The following is an 11305-nucleotide window of genomic DNA, read 5'->3' as shown; positions in this document are numbered from 1 at the left end:
AAGTAATCACTGTTATCCTCAGGCATATATCTCAAATCGGAGCCGTAGTCGCCTTGTGGATAAGAGCATTGGCCACCATAACCCTTCACCACGTCCAACCAACGATGCTGCCTCATGTTTAGATTCGGCTGGTCCATCAGATACCTTAAGCTCTTTTGGTCCGTGTAAATGGTACAACGAACCACATAGAGGTAGTGTCACCAAATCTTGAGGGCGAAAACCACAACCCCTAGCTCCAAATCGTGTGTCTGGTAATTTGCCTCCTGACGATTCAACGACCTCAAAACGTACGCTATTAAGCGACCTCGTTGCATCAACACTGCACCCATACCCATGATCGAAGCGTCACAGTAAACCACGAAATCGCTGATGCCCTCCGACAAAGTCAGCATCGTGCCTCACACAACTGCTGTCTGAGAGTCTCGAAAATTGCCTGCTAATCAGACCCCCATCGGAACGTGGTCGACTTCTTGGTTATTCAGTTCAATGGAACAACAATATTGGAGAAATCATGGATGAATCTCCGATAATAACCTGCCACACCAATAAAACACCGAATCTCAGATGGAGACCTCGGAACCTCCCACTGCATTACAGCCTCTACCTTGGCTAGATCGATCAGAATACCCTTCTGGTTTACAAGGTGCCCCAAAAACTACACATCGTGAAACCATAACTCACACTTGGAGAAGTTTGCGAAAAGCCTCTCCCTCCTCAATGTCTCCAGCACCTCCCTCAAGCGCTCCTCGTGTTACTGCTGAGTCTTGGAGTAAACCAATATTTCATTGATGAAGACTATCACAGACCGGTCCAGCATGGGTCTGCATACACGGTTGATGAGGTCCATGAACGCGGCATGAGCATTGGTGAGCTCAAACGGCATCACCATGAACTCGTAATGACCATAACGATTCCGAAAGGATGCCTTATGCACATCGTCATCCCTGACTCACATCTAGTGATAACCTGATTGCAAATCAATCTTGGAGAACCAAGATGCACTATGAAGCTGGTCAAATAAGTCATCAATCCTCGGGAGGGTATAATGGTTCTTCACCGTTACCTTATTCAACTCTTGGTAATCTATACACATCCGATGTAACCCGTCCTTCTTCTTCACAAACAGAATCAGGGCTCCCTAAGGCGAATTGCTCGGTCTGATAAATCCCTTGTCTAACAGCTCCTGCAGCTGTGTAGACAACTCCTGCATCTCATTAGGAGCCAACCGATATGGTGCCTTGGATATTGGAGTCGCACTAGGAACTAGGTCAATCCTGAACTCTACCTACCTCTTCGGAGGTACCCCAGGCAAATCCTCTGGTAACACGTCCGGGTACTCCCGTATGATTGGTACATCATGCACGGTCGCCTTACCCTTATCTCGGGTATCCATGACATATGTGACATAACCTGCGTAACCCTGTTGTAGGTAGCATCTCGCCCTCGCTATTGAACACAAAGTTGGTCCACAGTGCGGCCTCTCGCCTTGAATCACCAACCCTCCCCCACTTGGTGTACTAACTCGCACTAGCTGTTGCTAGCAGTCGATCACTTCCCCATTGGGGCTCAACCGGTCCATACCTACGATAACCTTATTCCCTCGTAGGGGAATGGGGACTAAATCTACAGAATACTAATCATCGAACAACTATAGTATGCATCCCTAATGAACCCTCGCGATTCGTACGATCCTATCATCCGCAATCTCTACATCAGAGGGACAGTCCAGCTCCCCCGGAGCTCCAACAAATCGCTTGTAAAGCGCAAGCAATAAAAAACATCGGATTGCCCCTGAATCAAATAATACCAGAGCAGATATGTCGTTCACTAAGAACGATCGTATAACGAAACTCATAAACATAAGCGTTAAATCAATATAAATGAAGAGAGAATGAGAAGATACATACTTATCACAACATCGGGAGCTTACACGTGCCTCCTCTGCGGTAAGCTGGAAGGCTCTGCTCTTCACCATATGCGCCTCTATCCGGCCTTCACAACCATCGGTAATCCTCAATGTAGCAGGAATGGGTGCCGCTACCTATCCTACTGCTGCTAAACTCAGGCAATGGGACCTCTTGTGGACCCTTTGATAGCACTGGAAGCAAATCAGATCAAATATTGTGGTGGTGGTGGTAACAGTACAATCCCTGCTGACATGACCAGTTCAACTGCACTTAAAGCAGCCCGAACTACCCATTCTACACGTCCCCTTGTGCGTCCTACCACACTTGCTGCAACGACCTCGAACCTAATGGCCCTTCCCTCGGGTATCCACTTTGGGCTTCTTGTCCGAACACTCTACACCAGACTCAACATCTGGCTTCCTCTTCCTCTCCATCCCTAAATCAATCTCCTTCTCCCAAGCCCTTGCTATCATATCATGTAGCATCTTGTTGCTAGGTCGCTCCTCAACATCTCATGGTTCCAGGCCTTTTTCATCTCCTAGTCTATAACATACTGCAGAACAAGAAGATCCCTCTCCCTGAACATAGCGGTGATCTTAGTCACCGTCTCAGACTCTCAGTCGTTTGTTGGAGATCCTGGAACTCCCACGCAAGCTTTTACACCTCGATCACAGGCGCAAACTCGGTCGTGAACCTGGTCATGAAGTCTCTCCAGTTCATAGTATTGAGGGAAGCATCACCAATAGTATGTCCCATCTCCTCCCACCAATCCCACGCCCTGTCCTTCAGGAGGCAGGAAGCAAGTCGTACCTTGTCCCCTAGGGACAATAGCTGGTGCGAAAGGTGTTGACGACATCATCCAACCACATGCTGCTAGCAATGGGGTCCTTAGCCCCATGGTAGTCTGGATCTCCACAAGCTCGGAACTCCCTGAATGTCCACGTGCACACCCCCATCATGGCCGCCATCTCGGTATGAAATGCACCCAGCCACTCATCAAGTATCTCCAAGATGCCTTCCTTGACCGTACCGAAGATCACATGATTCTGGCCAATGATACTACACGTGATCTCAGATGAAATAAACTCCCTCATCTGATCATCGTGTTGCCCAACTCCAGAGCCCGAGCCTGATCCCTCGTCGGCGCCCGAACTACAAACTGGTCTAGTGCATAGCATCACCATACGGATCCTCCGCTTTCAGTAGTACCGGCTCATACTACCTTCCACTTCTATCCGGACTTTCCTCAAGAATTTTCTACACTCCACCAAGTCCCTTTTGTTACTACTGCTCTCATCGCTAATCTCATCCTAGGCTTACCCTAGGGTAATCTCCGACCCACTCTCCTTCATCAGCTGCATAAGAAGTCCCTGCTAGATTTCCCTAACTAGCTCGTGAATACCATTACATATTACTAAGACCAAATAATTCTTCAAATGAGAGGTCTCTTCCTACAACGGTTAGACTTAGACAAGAGCTACGAAATATGGCTAAACCTTACCTTCTAAAATTATTTAGTCCTCGTAATATGTAACTTAGCGTATTCGTTTACTTGTTAGTTAAAGATAGCTAGAACTCCTAAAAGCACAAAGCAAGCAACATTAGAGCATTGAGTAACCAAAACCAAGCATATCCTAATCAGGCCATCATATCAATGAATAATCAGTACTAGCATGTAGTTCAATAAGCTCATACAGTAGGCATATAAGGCATCCTTTCTAGATCGTTAGCAGTAATCTAGCATGCAGTTAACATATTCACATTAACATCATAATGTAAACGTGTTTGGGTAATTTGGTAAAACTTACTTGACCTCGGTGGATTTCATGCACCACACCCTTTTCTCTTTTAAAAATCCTTTTAATAAAAATGGTTTTCTTTTGAAAATTTTCATACCAAATCCTCAGTTTGAGTTTAGACACACTCGAGAGTGTGCCCGAATCCCTCAAACCAAGACTCTGATACCAACTTGTAACACTCATAAAATATGGTCCCATAAATTTCATTTTTAAATCACGAATAAGCCATAGTTATTCAAATCATTTCATCAAAACATAAGTCATAGTATCTCAAAACATCATAAACAGTATATCCATATCAAAACATATATCAAATATATCAGAGTAAACATCCCAGGCTAAACATCATGGTGTGTGCAATGCAATCATCTTGAGCTCTTCTCTTTGCTACCGGAAGTACCTAAAATCATAATTGAAAACCGTAAGCACGAAGCTTAGTGAATTTCCCCTAAACTACCACATACCATACACATAACATGCGAATAGGAGATACGGGACCCACCCACACTCGGATAACGGGCACCACCTTGTGAGATACATACCCCACCTACACTTAGTGAGATACGGGCCCCGCCCACACTTAGCTAATAGTGAGATACGGTTCCCGCCCACACTTAGCTAACTAAAAGACACATACAAGTATCACACATACAACAAGTATAACCAAAACCTACCAATCTATTCCATATCCATACTCAAGTAATGCTAAGATACGAGCCCTGCCCACACATAGCTATTAATCAGAACACATAATATACACGGGCCGACATTGGTGCCTTCGACCCGTTCGATCCAGGAGGAAACTCACCTCAAATGTCGGATAATAGCTGAAACGTCTTTGTCCCAAAATATGCTCTCCTCAATCCCTGAGCCAAAACAACCCCTTAGATGCCATTTCATACTCATAACTATTTAGGGTCAACTATTGTCAAAGTCAAGCCTAGGTTAATTTCCAAATCAACGCTCTGAGTTGAATCAACTCGCCGAGTTCCCATGAATCATAGAATCGTGGAATCGCGATCCAACTCATCGAGTTTTCCTCCAACTCGTCGAGTTCTTCCTTTTTAACAAAATCGAGACACTTCGAACCAACTCGTCAAGTTCATATAATGAACTCGTCGAGTTCTTTAGTCTGTTAGCCCTTCTTAATGCATTAAGCCTTTACTCTTCAGATCTACACCCTACACTCCAGATCTAGACTGGAAATGCCTCTAGAAGGGTAAAGTTTTAAACTTTAGCAATTAATACATTTCCTAAAGGGATTAAGCTCAAACCCTAACCCAACCACCAAAACTACAAGATACACCATGAGGTCATAGATGTGGATTCTAGGGATAAAAAGATCACGTAAAGTCCCAAATTTCTCTACATGCACGGCCATTAGATACACCATGAGGTCATAGATGTGGATTCTAGGGATAAAAAGATCACGTAATGTCCTAAATTTCTCTACATGCACGGCCATTAGAAGCTCCAAAAGGCCAAAATTATGGTCTAAAGTTTGCAAGGGACTTCCATGGCCATAAAGTTGGCACCTTTATACCATGAAAACCAAGACCTTAGATCTGAAATGTTAACCGATTTGGGATGTCCAACTCCCAAGGACCATGATATTCGGACAAAAACCAAGCAAAATAACCCTAAATGAAGATCTAAACAACTACGAGGCAAGTTTCAAGCTTTTTACCAGCAAAATGTCGTGGATGAGGCTAGGATTTTGGATCTATAAGCTCCTTCTTGCATCCTCAAGATTTTTTGTGACATCCCCAAAATCACGGCCAGAAAAGACCGGTTTGTTTATGCTTTGTTTAAAAATCAGAGTAACATTTTTAAATAAAAGTGTTGCGGAATTTGTCCCAAAACAAAATATGATAAAGATTTATCAAAAGCATTTCCATAGGAATGTATTTCATTAAAAGACTCGGGATGTCATGTTCGTACAGATCAAAAGCATAAACAGTACAATACAAGCCTTACTACATTATTTCATATCTACAGGCCAATATCCGTAATCCCTCGTCCAAACATCATATCTATGCTCAAGCTACACTACCTGTAATACATAAAACTGAGTGGGTCAGGCTTGGGAGCCTGGTGAGCACATAGGGTTTTCAACCAACAATAAATAAGTTTATTAACTTCATTAAATTAAACAAACCCGATTACCCGTTCCTGTTATCCTCACATTACGTCCCTAAGCATCTATCATAAGGGACCTATCCTAAGGATTATCATCGGGATGGATATTACTGCTAAGGGGATTCCTTAGCAACAAATGTCCTTAAGGCAACCATGTGGGGGATGGAGTACATCTGGTGAGCACACAGTTCAAATAAACACACAGTTCGAATAAACACCTACAGGTTGCGAGCCTGCTAGTGTTCCACTGGACTGTCTAGAATAGTCCGTGGTCATCATCTATACTCCGCTAGATGATTGGATCATCAATAACATCTATAACGAGGCCTCTCATTATTATATTTTGTCACACAGCAACTATTACATCTACCTATGTTTTTCCCAACACATTTTGTATATATAAAATACATATACAGTTTAAATCTTTGAAAACATGTATAAAACGTTCATCCAAAACAGATAGCAAATATTCAGATATTATGTACACATAGCCCGTAATTTATATTAAATACTTCATATCTATGTGTAAGCTGAAAGTAACTATGCACTCACTTGAAAGGTGGTGACTCAGCACTCGGACAGAGCTTCGATACTCTCACAACGATTTTCCTTCGATAAAACCTAGTATCGATACCACTAGGGTTTAGTCTAATGATAACCGCGAAAAATTAATTGTCTGACTATTATTATTATTATATAAGCGTTAATAACACTCAATATAACTCATAATAATAGCTCAAATAATTATTTTAAGGACCTAATAAAATCCCTATATTAAAACATAAGCTAAACTAAAGATAGGATAGGTACAGCTCACTTACAGCGGGTTTTTCTCGAAAATCGGGCTTCGCTGGAGCAGCGTTCCAGAGCCGAAAGGCTCTTTCCTTCGGACTCCAGGAGCCTCGGGGCTTCCTTCGGGTGCTAGGGGGTTTACCTAGGCTTTTAGGGGGGTTAGGGAGCTTAGAGAGAGAGTTTAGAGAGAAAAAGAAGAAGGTTGAGGGGTGAAGAGAAGTGAATGCCCGGCACCTCTATTTATAGGAGGCCTGAATGGTGGACTCGTCGAGTTTGAGTCATGACTCGCCGAGTTGGTGCATGTGGCAACTTTCTGGTGGTGCCACGTGTCCAATTCTGGTGGTGCCACGTCACCCCTTATCGCGTATCAGCCCTCAAACTTAGAAAAATCATAACTTTCGCATACGAGCTCCGTTTTTGACACTCTTTATATCCACGCATAGGTAAAATCAAGATCTACAACTTTCATTTAGACTCCGTTGGCTAATTATCTACCGATCTCAAATTTAACAGTAGGAGGCGTTTATACTGTTAAATGACCGCGAAGAATTCATAACTCCTTCATACGGACTCCGTTTTCGTCTGTCTTTTTACCGTTGAGTTCCTATAAATGAGATCTTCAACTCTCATTTAGGTCGCATAAGCTAAAAACCGCTCGAACTAATATTCGAGTTTCGGGTCGTGCACTGGTAAGCCGTATCTTAGAAAAATCATAACTTCTTCATACGAAGTCAGATTTTGGCGTTCTTTTTATGGATTTTCACGGTTTAACATATTCTACGACTTTTATTTAGATCACTAAGGCTAAAAAGTCTTCTATCGTAAATTCACTATTTACGTGTCCCAGTGCCGTGCCGGTTTTGCCGTAAAACTTCGGCGGGCCATAACTTCTTCGTTATAACTCGGATTTCGGCGTTCTTTATATGTACGGAAACCTTGAGACATATTCTACAACTTTATATAGAGATATAGGGATTATCTCACACTTTAATTTTGACGCTCATTTTTATTCTTTATTAATTATACATTTATGCTTAAATAATAAACACATAATCACACATAAATCACATAATACTCAACTATTTCATCTTTATTACTTCAAAAGAGTTAAAAGAGTTGACCTACACTATTACATTGATAAAAATCCTTAGCCCTGAAACCCGGGCATTACAATTCTCTCCCCCTTAGGATGATTTCGTCCCAGAATCATGCATCAGCAAACAGATGTGGATAGCGACTCATCATGTCATCCTCTGTTTCCCAAGTGAGATGCAGCCCATTAGAATGTTTCCATCGGACTAGCACCAAGTCGACCATCTTGCGTCGTAACTTCTTAGTCTTACGGTCAACAATTGCCTCAGGCTCTTCGATCAGCCTTTTATTCTCATCCATCCTTAATTCCGAGATTGGAATTATGTCGAGAACATCTCCCATGAATTTCCTCAAATAACACACATGGAAGGTGTTATGAATACCATTGAGTTCTTCAGGCAATTCCAGCTTGTAAGCTTGGTTCCCAATCTTTTGAAGAACTTTGAACGGCCCAATAAATCTTGGACTCAACTTTCCTCGTTTCCCAAATCGTATAAGTCCCTTCCACGGTGAGACTTTTAGCAAAACCGAATCCCCAACTTCAAAGGTTATCGGGCGTCTTTTCTTGTTAGCATAGCTCTTCTGACGATCCTGAGCTGCTAACATTCTTTCCCTAATCATCTTCAACTTCTCAGCAGTCTCATGGACTATCTCGGGGCCCATAAACTGCTTCTCTCCAGCTTCTAGCCAACAAGACGGCGTACGACACTTCTGTCCATACAAGGCTTGATAAGGTGCCATCTTGATGCTCGTGTGAAAACTATTGTTGTAGGAAAATTCTACCAGAGGTAAGTGCTCGTCCCAATTCCCTTGGAATTCGAGGGTACATGCTCTCAGCATATCTTCCAGTATCTGAATCGTTCTTTCGCTTTGACCATCGGTTTGCGGATGGTAAGCAGTACTCAAACACAACTTTGTACCCAACTCCTCTTGTAGACTCCTCCAAAACCTTGATGTGAAACGACTATCACGATCTGATACAATCGTAAGAGGGACACCGTGAAGTCTTACAATTTCCTTCACGTAAGCATTTGCGAGCTTATCCATAGACCACTTCTCGTTGGCTGCTATGAAGTATGCACTTTTGGTGAAACGATCCACGACTACCCAAATCATGTCGTGACCATTCTTCGTTCTGGGCAGTTTAGTCACAAAATCCATGGTGATGTCTTCCCATTTACCCATGGGTACAGGTAAAGGTTCTAAACTCCCATACAGTTTCTGATGTTGTGCCTTCACCCTTGCACATGTTATGCACTCGGCCACGTACTTCGCAACATCGAGCTTCATCGTCGGCCACCAGTAGTAGGGTTTTAGGTCCCTATACATTTTAGTGCTACAGGGATGAATTAAGTACATGGTCTTATGTGCTTCTTCCATCAGAAGATCTCTTATTCCTCCCGTTTTAGGTACCCAAATTCAATCTTGGAATTAGCCCTGTCGAAAATACCCGATACCCGAATTACCCGCCCGATTTTTTCGGGTATCGGGTAAATCGGGTCGGGTAAATCGGGTATCGGGTAAATTTTTCCGGGTAATCGGGTTACCCGATTTTTTTTCGGGTCGGGTAAAGGGTACATTTTTTGGGTTTCGGGTATACCCGAATTACCCGAATTACCCAAATTTTTTTTTTTTGTAGAGCTTGTACTATATAGTAGGTATTTGATCACGCTTAAACTAATATCATTATTATAAAACATAAATATATTTATTATGACAATACGACACTAACAATATTAAAAGTAATTTTTATATATCATCACGTTCTTTAAAACTTAACTGTTTTCTATATTATAGTTTTTATTACAACTAACAAACTCATTATTTTGACGAAACTTTAGAACATGACAAAACTTATGACTACATTTATCTTAAACATTTTAAACTTTTAAATTAAGATCTTTAGGTATTTGTTTTTTTAACATCTTATTAGATTAGATTAAGTCGTTAAAAAAATACTTGATATCTCATGTATTATTGAGTAGAAAATCTCAATGTTCAAAGCTTGAGTAACTTCGTTTATGTCTCATTTGTTTATATAAACAAGACTAATAAAGCACGACGTATTTATTTCATTAAATTTATTTTTAGGTGAAATTCAAAAAAAAAAAATCATATATTTCGGGTAATACCCGAATTACCCAAACCCGACCCGATACCCGAATTACCCGAATTTAGTTTGGGTAGGGTAACGGGTAATTTTTCTAACATGAAAAACCCGAATTACCCGACCCGAATTACCCGAAACCCGAAAAAATTACCCGTTCAACACCCCTACTTGGAATACCTTCATTCCTTGACTGTTTGTACCGAATACTAACGTTTTTCCCAAACATTCTTCCTTTCAGTCATTCTTCTCTAAGGCTTCTTCTTGAGCTTTCCTGATACTTTCCACAATCGTCGAGACGACTTCAATTCTTAATGCTCTTGGCCTTTTCCTTTCAAGATTGACTTTCCGACTGAGAGCATCAGCAACAATATTTGCTTTACCTGGGTGGTAAAGTATCTCACAGTCGTAGTCCTTGAGAAGTTCTAGCCATTGTCGTTGCCTCATGTTCAACTCCTTCTGATTAAAGAGATACTGGAGACTCTTATGATCAGTGAAGAGCTTGCACTTCGTGCCGTAGAGGTAATGCCTCCATATTTTTAAGGCAAATACTACCGCTGCCAACTCAAGATCATGAGTGGGGTAGTTCTTTTCGTGCTCTTTCAATTGTCGAGATGCGTATGCTATCACCTTTTCTCTTTGGGTCAGAACACAACCCAACCCGACTCCAGATTCATCACTATAAACCGCGAAATCTTCGACTCCTTCAGGTAGAGAAAGTATCGGTGCTTCACATAACTTCTTCTTTAGTTTCTCGAATGCCTCATCGTGCTTCTCACTCCACGTATACGTAGCTCCTTTATGAGTCAAAGCTGTTAATGGGGCAGCTATCGAAGAAAAACCTTGGATAAACCGTCGATAATATCTGGCTAATCCTAGAAAGCTTCGAATCTCTGTGGGACTCTTTGGACGTTCCCACTTCATTACAGCTTCGATTTTTGCTGGATCAACCATTATTCCCTCCTGGTTAACCACATGACCCAAGAACTGGACCTCTCGTATCCAAAAGTCGCATTTGGAGAACTTAGCGTAAAGCTTCTCCTTCTTTAATACTTCCAACACTTCTCGTAGATGCTTGCCATGCTCCTCCTGGATTTTCGAGTAGATGAGAATGTCGTCGATGAACACTATCACAGATTTATCGAGGAATGGTTTACAAACCCTGTTCATCAAATCCATGAATGCTGCTGGAGCATTGGTTAGTCCAAACGACATAACCAAGAACTCGTAGTGTCCATATCGAGTTATGAAGGCAGTCTTCTCAATATCATGTTCCCTCACCTTCAACTGATGATATCCCGACCTAAGATCGATCTTTGAGAAGTAGCTCGAACCTTGCAGCTGATCAAATAGGTCGTCAATCCTCGGTAATGGATACTTGTTCTTCACCGTTTCCTTGTTCAACTCTCGGTAGTCTATACACATTCTCATGCTTCCGTCCTTCTTCTTTACGAATAACACCGGAGCTC

Source organism: Lactuca saligna, chromosome 3, assembly GCF_052625555.1.
Source record: "Lactuca saligna cultivar CGN05327 chromosome 3, ASM5262555v1, whole genome shotgun sequence".
NCBI lineage: Eukaryota > Viridiplantae > Streptophyta > Magnoliopsida > Asterales > Asteraceae > Lactuca > Lactuca saligna.
This window is presented reverse-complemented; position numbering follows the sequence as displayed.